A 13,929-nucleotide genomic window follows, 5' to 3' on the forward strand; every position below is an offset into this window, starting at 1 on the left:
ACAGAAGAAGATGTGAGGTTCACAACTGACTGACTTGTGTCACGACAGTTCTGATCACACCTGAGAATTGTACTTGAGATATCCAAATCCTCATTTCTGAGATAGCGAGGGACTCCCAGATGAAGGTTAAATTGCTTCTTTTCCTAACACCAATCTCCTACCCTAGGCCTCTGCCAGGCTGAAGAGAGTAAAGAGTTCCAGCGGGCTTGACCCTGGTCCACTTCTCTCTTGGGTTGGCCCTTGGACTGATGGGGGAAACCCCTGTTTGCCATTCACTCCTGCTGTTGTAGTTTCCATGTCTTATATGCACCAATAATAGATTTCAGCCTGGGATATGACCGAAAATACTTCCCCAAGTTCTGTTCTATCCCTCTGTTTATTAAATGGCAGAGAGATTTTTAGGGACCAATTCTAGATTGTGAACACAGATTTTATTTATGGAATCTTCAACTCCTTCCCCATAGTACCAGACATTCAAACAATTTTTTTTCTAATTGATTTCTCTCTCTCCTGATAAACCAGCCGGCTCACCAATGAGTGGCTATACGCCATTCTATATAGATACTTGCAGATGGAAAAGTTTTGATTTTGGTTATTCTAGAATGATTGGATAGTAATGATGGGAAAGGGCCTCTTAGCCTTTGCCTTCCCAGTTAGCACACCCTGTGAGTATGCCCTGAGAAAACTAGCCTACAAGTTAATTCTGAAGGATGAGCCATCCAAGAGAGTGATATCCACAACTGTGTTAGCACACACTGCTCGATGCCCATACTGCTCTGACGTGTGACCATGAGGGATCAGGGCCCCAGAGCATTGAAGGGACTGTGTGAGAACAATATGTACATCACAGCTACTGTGGCTGCCAGATGAAGGGAGAGCCTCGGTGCTTTAGAATAAATCTCCACAAGAGCAGAAACATTGTCTTTTTCCTTTTTACCTACAGCAACTTGAAAGCTGTGTCCCACCCATGGATGACACCCAACCAAAACTGCTGTTGCTACTAAAAGAGTAAAAGAGGGGCACCTGGGTGGCTCAGTTGGTTAAGTGTATAACTTTGGCTCGGGTCATGATCTCACAGCTTGTGAGTTCAAGCCTTGAGTTGGGCTCTGTGCTGACAGCTCAGAGCCTGGAGCCTGCTTTGGATTCTGTGTCTTCCTCTCCCTCTGCTCCCCGCACTCATGCTGTCTCTCTCTGTCTTGTCTTTCAAATATAAAGTAAAGCATAAAAAAAAAACAAGGCTGCAGTGACAGAGATTCTTATTTAAGATGGAATCACAATGGAGGCTGAAAAGCCACAGACAGCAGCTGCTGGACTTATGCTCAGAGTATAGGTAGTTTTTGCCTCCACCACCCACTCTCTTTAATGCCACTTCTCCCAGCCTCACACATAAAGTTAAATTATAAAAGGAAAGAATCCTGTGGACTACAGAGTTAAGAGAATTAATGTGTCGCTCTTTTGTGTTTCTCCAGAGCTTTGTAATTCACATTTCATAATGTTGTTCTCTGCATTCTTGTTTTTTGTCTCATTTGCTAGATTATAAGATCCCTGTAGACAAGAAGTATCTCTTGAGGGCTTTCTATCCTTAGCAACTAGGGCAGTATCTGATGGTAGAATGCTGCAACAATTTGGTTGACTCTTCTGGACAGCCAAGGAGAGCCTGATGACATATAATAAGGAGGCTTAGAAATATTAAGCCAAAGTTAGTGGGGATCCAAGCTTTCCCTTTCCTTTAACAATGCACCTTTTCTCTCTTCTTTCAACATCAGTAATGTTTGCTAGGTCTGCCAAAGGCTAGCAGCCTTGGTTTCTAGCCTTATTACTTGTGTCTTTTGATGTAAAATCCCCTGGGATTTTCATTTTATTGGTTGCACACTGGAAAACTTTTTTGTTAAAGATTTTAAAATTTTTTAAAATGTTTATTTTTGAGAGAGAGAGAGGGTGGGGGAGGGGCAGAGAGAGGGGGGACAGAGGATCCGAAGCAGGCTCTGCACTGACAGCAGACAGCCCAACGCAAGGCTCAAACTCACTAACCATGAGATCTTGACCTGAGCCAAAGTCAGACGCTTAACCAATTGAACCATCCAGGTGCCCCCCACTGGAAAACTCCCTGTTTAATAAACAGTGCCCAAGATACAATGAATGAGATGGTCACTGGTCAGAGGCCAGTCTGATAGAAAATTGCTCAGCCATAAAAAAGAATGAGACTTTGCCATTTGCCACAACATGAATGGATAAAGAGGGTATAATGTTAAGTGAAATAAGCCAATCAAAGAAAGACAAACACCATATGATTTCACTCATTTGTGGAATTGAGAAACAAAACAAAGAAAAAAAGAGACAAACCAAAAAAACAGACTCTTAACTATACAGAACTGATGGTTTCCAGAGATAAGGTGGGTGGAGGGGTGGGTGGATAGATGAAGGGGATCGAGAATACACTTATGATGAGTACTGAGTAATGTAAAGAATTGTTGAGTCAGCTTACTATACACTTGAAACTAATATAAGACTGTATGTTAACTATGCTGGAGTTAAAAGGAATAAAAGGTCCTTTCTCATTAGCACAGGGAATACTGAATTGAATATAATCATTGAAAATAAATAGGACACAAACTATCTACAAAGGAGATTCTGAAAACACTTACTATGCAGTCCGTTTTGGCAAACTGAGATCCTGTCTCTTAGATGAAATACTTTCAAATAAAATGTAATTCATTAGAAATGTTTTGGAAAGGCTAGTATTATCAATGTCAAATGCTGATCAAAGCCTACATAGGCTAAGCTACCTTATTATTTTATGTGTAGGTTTAAATTTTTCTAAATTTATGTTTCCAAATCAAATTAACTAATCATTAAAATCAAACTCATTTTAATTTATTTTCCTTATGCTGTGAATGTTATGCATATATGAATCCATGGTCCCTGAATCTTGGAGCAACTCCTTCACAAAATCACATTTCCCATGACTTCATACATTACACAGATAAGTAACATTCTTTGGTTTTTACATTCAGTCACTTTGGATTTCATATGATGCTACAAAACCTAGAGAGCACTGAGAAGTGAAAAACAGAGAGGTATGGAGAGTATATGTTAAAGAAAAGGAAGGACAAGAAGGAGAGAGAGAAAGAGAGGATAAGATGGTGGTAGATAGATGGATGGGGAGGAAGGGAATGAGAATGAGAGAGAAGTTGAGGGTCTTTTGAAGGGGAGAGGGAAAAATAATTCAGTGAGCACATTAACTGATCCCCCAGCAGGTAAGCTGGCCTCTCTTTGTGTCTGGATTCAGCACTTTATGATCTTAGATAGAGCTTTCTCACGGGCCATCAGCAATCTTGCTCATCCTGATATCCAACTCTGGCAGCAGCTGAGCACCCATTGTCTAACTCAATGAGGCCAAGTGGTGGCTGCCAGTCCCACAGACTGCTCTGTCCTCCAGCCCCACACAGCCTTCTCTGGGGAGGCTCTGTGGCCTTGGCTTCCTGGTCCCCGTGGCGTTAGCTATCGGCTTTGGTAGTCATGAGGGCTTTAATAATTTCAGGCATTATCACTGAAAATGTACTACAACCTGACTTTTAAGTTTGGTATTTCAATTTCCATACCTTATGAATTCCCAGTGATTTTGTTAGCTCAGTGGCAAACTTAGATTTTTCATTTGCACAATAATTTCTTCCATATTATTCATTAGGTAATTATAAAAACAACATTTCCTCTTCTATGGCATGAAAAGGAAATTAAACCAGTCTTCCCGCACTATCAAAATATTAATTTTCCCCTTAACTGAATCTGTTCCTCAGCAGTAACACCTCCCATTAATCGAGCAGTTCCTATGTGCCAGGAACTGAGTCTGCAGCTTTGCATGGATTTTTTTTAAAGCCCTCATAACTACTCTTCCCCATGATTGCCATTCTACAGATGAAGAAAAGGGGGTGCAAGGTGGTCGGTCCAAGCACTTGCGGAGGTTTACAAAGTTATAGTAAGTGGTAGAACCAAGTTAATAAACTACATAGGAACTCCAGGGTTTACCCTGTCACAGCTGTTTCACTATTCTCCCTCTGCAAGTCATCCAATTATAAAGATTGCCTAAATCCAGCCAATGTTTTCTTTGAGTACTTACTCCCAGCTGAAATTGGTGAAATGTTTGACAAATCTTATTTTTTTCATGAAGGGATATATTTGCAATACAATTCACCTTCTGATGAATAATTTTATTTTTAATGTTTACCTGTTTTTGAGAGACAGAGAGCACAAGCAGGGGAGGGGCAGAGAGAGGCAGAGAGAGAGAGAGAGAGAGAGGGAGAGAGAGAGAGAAAGAGAGAGAGAGAGGGAGAGAGAGAGAGAAAGAGAGAGAGAGAGAGAGAGAGAGAGAGAGAGAGAATCTGAAGCAGACTCCAGGCTCCGAGCTGTCAGCACGGAGCCCGACACAGGGCTCTAACTCACGAACTGCGAGGTCATGACCTGAGTTGAAGTTGGACGCTTAACCAACTGAGCCACCCAGGTGCCCCTCTGATGAATAATTTTATCTAAAATGTTTTTCCTATTGTGTTATTGTAATATCCACTGAAGAGAGGGGAAGGTCTCTTCAATATTTAGTTGGTAGCTATGGAGTTAAAATGAGGTGTAGGTTGTTGAAAAGAAACGCTGCTTAAGTTTTTCCACTCCTACGTTTTTAGGACTAGGAAGGAAGTCCTCTGCAATAACATTTTGTATATCTGGGTAAAATGAAGTGTATGTTTGTCACAATTATTAAAATAATACTAGCAAGAATTTTAACTCTCTATTAATAGAAAACGTTTGCTTTCTATTGTTCAGTGCCTATATTCTTCAGATTCACAAGCTAACTGCTCAGCTCTTCAATTTGTTTTGGCAGATAAGGGATACCAATGCTGGTAACATTTTTCTGGGGTTGTGGGGGGTAGGTGGGGGAAAAAGAGAAGAAACATACACTTTGATGGAGAAACTATTGTTTCTTTTTGGCTGATACTGTGGGATCATGGAGAAATCATGTATGAACTATAAAATTTCCACTTTTAAAACATGGGTACAGAAGCTCTTCCCTTTCTTTTGTTTTCAAAATGAGATTGATAATACTCTATTACTTTACAGGCCAGAAGGGAGGAGAGGTGAAGGAAATGACTGCAAAAGTTCCCAAGGTTTTCAACAGCTACAAGGAAGACACAGAAGGATGGGAATCTTCTAAAGGGAAAATTTCCCGAGTCCCAAGGAACAGGGGAGAACTGTAGAAGAGCTTCAAGAACCACAAGACTTGGGTTTTTGCATCTTGTCAGAAAATCCGCACTGTTGGTAAAAACCAAGGGAAGGCCTGGCACAAACGTGACTCAGCAGAGAAATGCCACCCACAGTCACCGACGCGGCTTCCGCAGTGGCTGAGTTGCCCTGTTTTCTCTGGAGGCTTCCCCAGCCTGGCCAATACATGAATCTCTCAGATGGGAAACTGAAGTTTTTGAAAATGGAAATTAAACAAAGTTGTATAACATTTAAAAGAAGTTTACAGTTATGATACTTGGCTTTTTACATGGGTTTAAAGTCAATTTTCTGTTGAATAAATAATATGAACCACACATTAACCACCTAATAGTTTTAAAATGCCCCAAACAGCCATCACCATCATTCTGAATAGAATCCCACTTCTTTTTAAAGACCATGGTTAAAAGATGAGGGGAAACAGTACCATTAAAAGAGGAAGCAAAATATAGTTCAAAGTCTGTTTCCATGAGGTAATGCATACTGTTGACTAATGGCCAGAGGAATCCAATCTATATCGAGATGAAATATGAAGTTAAAGCAGGTGGCTGGGAGAAGTTAGAATCCCTCCACCAGCAACCCCCGCCTCCACCTTCTTGAATTATTTTATTGCTGAAGCCAAAGGGACAGAAAGCAATGAAAGTTTTGTTGATTGGACACAGGAACTTGTTCAGAGTGAGACGGAAGTTATATATCTGAGTTCATCTCTGGAAACTGCCAATCTCACATTAACTACATCTGTATGTGTACATATCTGTGTGTGTGTGTGTGTGTGTGTGTGTGTGTGTGTGTGTGTGTCTGTGCGCGCGCAGGCACGTGCACAGCATGAAGCTAATTTTGAAAGGATCTTCAGAATTATTTCTGGGTAGATATGTTTCTGCATAGCTATTTTTATCTTTTTTCTCCATAAGGAAATATTTCAGTTTTGTAATTTAGACCCCAGAAAAGTCAGGTTGTTTTATTGTGGTATGTCTGCAAACTGAATCCTGGCTTCTACAGGAAAATAAATTTCTTCCCCTCATCATAATATAACACACAATTTCTATCATATAGTTTATTATGTTTTCTCTAATATGAATAAAATCTCTCATGTTTGCAGGAACTCAGTTGTGGAGAGCACTAAAATGTTTCCCTCCTAATGTTGATCAGCAAGTGCTTTGATCTCCATAGCCAGACATCGGGTGCAGAGTTCAGAACTATAAATTTGTTGCACTTACTATCAGTAAAAGTAGGGCTCTGATGGTCATCTTTTCTCAAACCACAGTTCATCTTTGCTACATCTTCAGAGTGTAAAATAGGTGTGGTTCAGAACAGAGTCAAACAAGTATCAGTGGTTCAGAAATGATATCCTTTCCCCAGTAGCAATATACATCGTGGGTATGTGACTGGAATATTTAAAACACCTGTTCACTTGGAACCAAGCCAAATGTATAATGCGTTAGTATGTGCTTGGCTCATTTCCAAGAGCATGTATCCTTACTGCCATCAAAATACTGAAGGGAGCTAGGGCAAAGATACAAGTTAGAAGCAATGTAAGATAGATATATTTTATTGTTAACAATATCATCATACTAGACACTGTTGGCTGGCTAGTATTTTAATAAAATCAATTATTTGTTTTTGATCAGAGAAGAACTGGCAGTGTAGGGACACTCTTATCTTAGCTTTGCTAATTACTTTCACTGCTTTAAAATCTTAATCAACTTCCCCCTCCCCCCTCCCTCTTTCTCCCAAGCCCTCCCTTTCATTGTCTAACTGGGCTCTTCCCTGGATACATAGTAGTTCAAAGGGAACACCAGGGAATAAATTATATCCTAACTATATACCAGAGTTCACCAGCAGAACTTGGGCAAGCTCCTCTGACAGGGTTCCACCTATTTTTATCAATTCTGTTTTTACTTTACTTAATAGAGTACAAATTTTTACCTCTCTCTACCTTTTCTGTAGCTTTAAAATCTGTATAGTCAAAATTTTACCTCTAAAGAATTTCATAACCTCATTACTCAAGATACAGTTACACATATATGTAACAATTTATAAAATGTGACATTTTGTTTGAATGTGATCACAAAACATGCCAAAGATTTCAATGTCCAAGGTGTGTATGTATGTATGTGTGTGAGAAGGAGTAAAAAATGAAAATTTTGCCTAAATTTACACCTGTAGGAAGGAGAAGCAGAGAAATAACATGTTTATGAGCACATGGGCCCAACATGTGCTAGTGGATATATACATACGTGGTGTAAGTTAATTCTTACAAAAAGACCAAAAGTGAGATTTATTATCACTATTTTACTGCTTAGAAAGCTGAGATTTTGTGGAGGTTTAGAAACTTGCCCCAAAGCACGGAGTTTATGAAGATTGTAAAAAGCAGGCTTGGCAGAGTCTAACACTTCTCTGCCCCTTTTCTTATACCAGACTGTCTTACAGTGAAAAGCCCGGACTTTTAGATTATAAACCTGAAAGTGTGAGAGTGGAGATTTTATAATTTGAAGTACTGTATCCAGAATCCTGACCATTTATGTGGTCATTGAAAACACACAGACTTCATTAGGAACTTCTAAATTTATAGATTTTGATTTCCTCTTCAATTTAATCTAGAGAATGTTATATAGTTTATTATATATACCTCCAGAGGTCTCCATAATTTCTTCCTTTAACACACTATATATGACAAATAGTCCTTAGCCAGAAAAATGCATGTGCATATTACCAGAGCAAAGTGAAATTGTATGCATATTTCTTTTTTTTTTTTTAACATTTTTAAGTTTATTTAGTGTGTGTGTGTGAGAGAGAGAGAGAGAGAGAGCGAGAGAGAGCAGGGGGAGGGGCAGAGAGACAGAAGGAGAGACAGAGAAACCCAAGCAGGCTCTGCCTGTCACTGCAGAGCCCCATGTGGGGCTCCATCTCATGAACTGTGAAATCATGACCTGAGCCGAAGTCAAAAGTGGAGTGCTTAACTGACTGAGCCATCCAGATGCCCCTGTATGCAATATTCCAAAAACAACTTGTTTTTAATATAATCCTAGATGTTTACAGAATGATATAAATAGTTTAAAAATATAATGAAAGGTTTTAGGCTTTTTAGCATGCACACATATACATGTTACTTATAAAAATTAAATATCCTGGCATTTCCACTTTTTACAGCTAAATTGCTTCTATCTAGAGAGTTATATTTTCCACTAGAATTTTTCTCAAGAATTGACTGTCATTCGCTATTCTACTGCTTGAGGCCATGAAGTATCTTTCTCATACCTATTGTATTGCATCTAATTCTACACCAAACATTTAAGCACTTGATTTGTCTGTCTCCCTTCTCTCCATTTACCTTGCCACCTTTGTTAAAGCTCCTTCTGTATGTGAATATTCTATTCATATCATGCCCTTGCTCATTTCTTCTTGTCGATCTTTGCATAATTGGTCTTTTGAAAGATTTGCCCACATCCTGTTCATCAATTTATATCCATATTTCTGAACTTCATTTGTATGAAACTAAAAATGACTACTCAACATTCACCTCTCCTGAAAAAAAAATATATGTATTATTTTTTATATAAAATTTATTTATTTTTGAGAGAGAGGCAGAAAGAAAAGGAAAGAGAGAGTCCTAAGCAGGCTCTGCACTGTTAGCATGGAGCCCAATGTGGCACTTGAACTCACTAACTGTGAGATCATGGCCTGAGCCTGAATCAAGAGTTGGACTATGAACTAACTGAGTCACCCAGGCACTGCCCCTTGACTTTGTTTTTGTTTTTTTTTTTTTTTACTATTTTTTAAAGTTTATTTTGAGAAAGAGAGAGACAGAGACAGAGATAGAGAGACAGAGAGACAGCGTGCACATGATCCTGGAAGGGACAGAGAGTGAGAGAGGGAGAGAGAGAATCCCAAGCAGGCTCCATCCTGTCAGCATAGAGCCCACCATTGGGCTCAACCTCACAAACAAACTATAAGATGATGACCTGAGCTGAAACCAAGAGTCAGGCACTTAACCGACTGAGCCACCCAGATGCCCCACTCCTGACTTTTTAAATTCTACCTTCTAGAGGTTATTATTTGATTACAAGTATCGGGGTATCATCATCATCATCATCATCATCATCATCACCAACAACCTTACTATGCACCAGACCCTGTTCCAAGCATTTTATAAATGTTCAATAATTTAATTCTCATGATAACTAGATACTAGGTGCTATTATTAACCCCATTTACAAATGACGATGTAAGAAACAGACAGCCTAAGTAACTTGTCTGGAAACATACAACCAATAAGCAGGGGAGATGGGATAAAAACTCATGCAGTCTTGCTCCAGAATGATGTTCTAACTATGCTATGCTATTCCTCAAATATCGTACAGTACCTCTTATGTTGTTTTGTCCTTTTGATGCACGTGTATATTTTCTATCTTACCTAGACTGTTAAGTTTTGTGATGTCACTGATGGTATTTTTCAAAATTCTATTTCCTCTAGCATCATTATAAAGTTCTGTACATCCTAGAAATCTAATAATTATTGCTAGAATAAAACTATCCATAGACAAAAGTGGAAGTAAATTTGTAAAATATACATATTGGCAGGTCATTTTTGAATTTGAAGGTAAAAATGGAATTAAAATCTTACATGCTTTAATTAAAAATTCACAAAATAAATCTAATGTCATTTGTTATTGTTAATGAAATGGCCATATTCATTTCTCTGTTATTGCATTTAATAGTTTTTAGCTGTCATTATAAGCATTTGATTTTATTTGAAAAAAAATATACCTTCTCTTGTTTAAACCAACCTGCTTGCCTTATTTTAGCTTCTATTATAGATAAATAATACTGTAAACATTTCAAATCCCCAATGATTAGGAGGTAGTCAAATCAATATTAGCTACATAATACATAAAGGATGGATGCAAATTTTATAGAAAAGAAATTAATTATTAATTTATATCTGTTTACTGTAACAAAAATTCGTTGTCAGCTTTTTCTGAAGTTTAACAATGCTTGAGCCAAAATCAATGAATTGTATGAAAATATCCATTTGATGTTAAAAATGCTGTTAAAACAATTATGTAATGTTTATGAATGCTATATAATCTGTTATATGTAGTGATCCATGCACTATTCTTTGTACAAGGTGGTCTAGCATAATAATTATTACATCTCATATCACTATTTTATCTAGCAGTATTAAAATGATTTTTAGCAATGAAAAATAGCAAATATTTTCCATATTACAAAGGTTTTGCTGAAGAATCATAAATGACTATATCAGAGGTAATTATTTCCAAAACTGAATTTATCCTGCATAGCACAAATGACTCAACAATGAAAATTTTGTTCAAAAAGTGTGAATGTAAAAGGCTTTGTCCCTGGAATGTAGCTCTAAGTGGTTCACTATCTAGGTTGAAAATGTCTATGCAGGATTGTATGTCCTATTTTTCCATGCCTGCAGTAAAGATACAATATGGGAATTCAGCTTGGTAATTACTAATACACCACACAGACACAATTACACCCTGTATGCTGCATGAAGGAATCACTTGTGGTCTGCATCTATTACAAAGAGCAGTAGGGGGCCACCATGCAAGACGACAAAATGCTTTACAAGACGGAAGGAGACCAGAAGAGTCGATGTACACAGATACAAGGACCTTGATTCTTCTAGCAATGATTTAAGGCTCTTTCCATCAATTATAGTCCTTTGTCTCAAGAGTCTTATCACCAGCATCATTACAGGAACTGAACATAACAATGCTCAGTCCCGTATAACCCCGTGAACTGCGCTGACATTTCCACACCCTGTTGCTATGTTTGACCTGATTATTCAGATTACTTAAGCAAAACAAAATTGAAAAAAAAAAAAAAGGAGTTACTATTGTGAAACTGGTCTTTTTTTTCGTGACTTACTCAAAATTCCATTTCTCTAAACTTCAAGCCATCCTACTCTTGAAATGTTATTTTTCAAAGTAGTTTCTACTCCAATTAAAAAATTAAAACAGAAAATCTGCCTGAGTGAAAATTATAATTGTGGGAAAGAGACTAAATACTGGCACACCAAGGGGATATACACTTAAGAGAATTTTGTATCTAATGGAGTTAAACTAAGTCAGCTGTTCTCTTTAGCTACAGTGAGTCACAGGAATAACTTTCTGCAAAACTTTAAAGTTCTGAGTTTAACTGCAAGCAGTACGCAGTTTTTATTGTAACAGTTTTCTCCTAATTATTACATGATGTACATTATTTTACAATACTTTCATTTAAGATGCTCTTTTAAAATATCTCTTACAATTATGAATTTTTAAGACTTTAGGAAAAGTTAGTTAGCTATGGCAGTTTGTCAGGTCCTGTGAAACAAAGCCTTGTCTTTCAGAAAATGTTTACAACCTATGAGAAAAAAATGTATCCTGGGGCTAGAATGTTTATTGGCACCTAGAAGTCTGAAGAGAGAGTCAAGCCTGTGGTTTTTTGAGGGCACTTTATCATCGCCCGCATTCTCAAAGGTTTCTCTGAATGAATAGAACTGGATTACTCAGCCTTCTATTCCACGCCTATTCCTCTCCATTTTCCTTGGCACGACTGAGAGCCAGGCTATTTTTAGTTAGGCAGTGTTCTATTTTTAGACAACTACCAGTTAGAAGACATTTGTTAGGAAAAAATTTAAACACACACACACACACACACACACACACACACACACACACAAAGGGAGGAGGGAAAGAAGCTTCCCTTCACATATTGTAAAGCAGCCTTCAACCTGTAACTCCAGGCATTTCAGCTGCTTTCAATCTTGGAAAAATAAAGAAAAATTCAGAGTTCAGGGTTTTAAAAATAAACCTACCCTCTGGCAAACAGACCAAAATACAACAAGCTGTTACTATGTGAAACAGTGACTACAAAAACAAAGAACATTCTCCAATGATTAAACTGCAGAAAAGTTGTAGAACAATTAGGTTATAAGAATGTAACACAGGCATGTAACAATTTTCCAGCCTCTCAGCCAGCTGTATCATGTTTTAGAATTCAGAGAGATGAGGGGAAACCTCATTGTAAAGTTATACCAGGGAGGTGGGATGTAAACCTGAGGTTTCCATTCTTAGCACCAGAGAACCTTTTATCAAACTTAAAGGCAATTATATTCAGTGCATTTTTCTAACATTTGTATTTTCTAGACTTTCTCTAAAAATTATAACCACATGTTTACAGAGAAACCATATATTAAAAAATCCAATGCTAACCAGAAACCAGAATTAAGGCTGCTACATAATATACATATACACATAAATGTGTGTGTATATGTGTGTGTGTATAATCTATGTATCTATGTGTTTATATGTCTATACACCACTACCTTTATTAGTCTTGCTTTTATTTTAAATGGGAATAAATGACTTGCAGATTGGCTTAGCCTATCAACTTTTTTACTTATCATTCAAAGTCATGCTTTCATCTATAACCACTATGAGATGTTTTCAGGTGCTCTCAGTTGCAATTATTTTCTTTTGCCTCAGATATCCCACTGTACTCTAAGTCTTATGGTTTGGACCATTGGGTAGGACTGTCACAGATGTGTCACCAATAACTAGCACAATGTTTGGCACATGGTCTTCATGTTCATCAATATCTGCGGAATGAAACAACAAGTCCTGTGTATGTTTCATTTACACTGGACTATCAGCCCTGGAGAGTGGTGGACACATCATCATTGTCCTACTCATCTTGCACAAAGAGAATATTTCACAAATGCTTGGGGAAAAGAAAACTCAGTGGCTTTTTCAGATCTTAATTTATATAAAATACTATCATTATTTATATAAGAAAAGTATACTTGATATACTTATTAATATAAAATGTTATAGATTTATTTCCAAATTAAGAATTTGCTTCTTCTCTCTCTTTTGTTAAACAACTTTTATTACTTAAACTTTCCCCTTGATGTTGAAAATGAAAACATCTTATATGACTTAACAGTTTACAATAGACTCTGACATCTTTTATAGCCTGTAATCATTACAACAGCCTGTGAGGAAGGCTGGGACAATATCTGACTCAGAGCAGGAACCTGAAGACAAGATGGTTAAATAACTTGCCCCAGGTTAGAGAGCTAGTGTGTGATGTTGCTATAACTAGAACTTAATTTCTCTCCAAATCTGTGGGGCTTGTGAAGTTCTATTTCCTAAATGTAAAAATTTAAAGGTAAACTCTCATGATAATGCTTCAACAACATTCTTTGGGAAAATCACTCTGCAGCTTTGCTCCCCGCCCCCTCCCCCCCAAAATTAATTCAGAACCACTAAATTTAAGGAGATCCCAGTCATGAACCCTGGATGAAGACAGAATTCTCACATTTCCAATGAGGAAAAATCAGAAATTGTGTGCACGTGTGCTCTTTCCTTCCTCGTGGGAACGTCCAGAATTGACCTACCTTGTTTCTGCTTCCCTATGACTCTTCTTTCCTATCCCTTCCTCCATTTTCTCTTCTTCCTTGGGGCAATTCAAGCCTTAGTGTTCCCTCTATCCTCTCCCTTCACTCCACCAAGTCACATTTATTTTAACAAATAGTCTACTCCTGGGAGGAAACACTGACTGAGTGGCTCAGCTTTCCCGCTTTGGTTTCTGTGCCCTGACCCAGACCCTGACACTCCATGAGCATGGAGTAGATGCTCAGGAGCA

At 37.9% G+C, this 13,929-nt stretch overlaps 1 protein-coding gene across 20 annotated transcripts in view; it reads right to left on the reverse strand.

Annotated features, from left to right (window-relative positions):
- Window positions 1–13,929, reverse strand: part of MEF2C (myocyte enhancer factor 2C) — a 154,582-nt gene that overhangs the window by 47,447 nt on the left and 93,206 nt on the right. The window contains exon 1 of one of the 20 annotated variants that reach the window (XM_042943126.1): window positions 9,630–9,776. The exons of the other annotated variants lie outside the window; for them this stretch is intronic. The gene's annotated coding sequence lies outside the window, so the exon portion shown is untranslated. Of the gene's footprint in view, window positions 1–9,629; window positions 9,777–13,929 lie in introns of those variants that run through there. 20 annotated transcript variants of the gene reach the window in all.

The sequence above is a fragment of the Panthera leo genome, chromosome A1 (assembly GCF_018350215.1).
Source record: "Panthera leo isolate Ple1 chromosome A1, P.leo_Ple1_pat1.1, whole genome shotgun sequence".
In the NCBI taxonomy this organism is placed as follows: Eukaryota; Metazoa; Chordata; class Mammalia; order Carnivora; family Felidae; genus Panthera; species Panthera leo.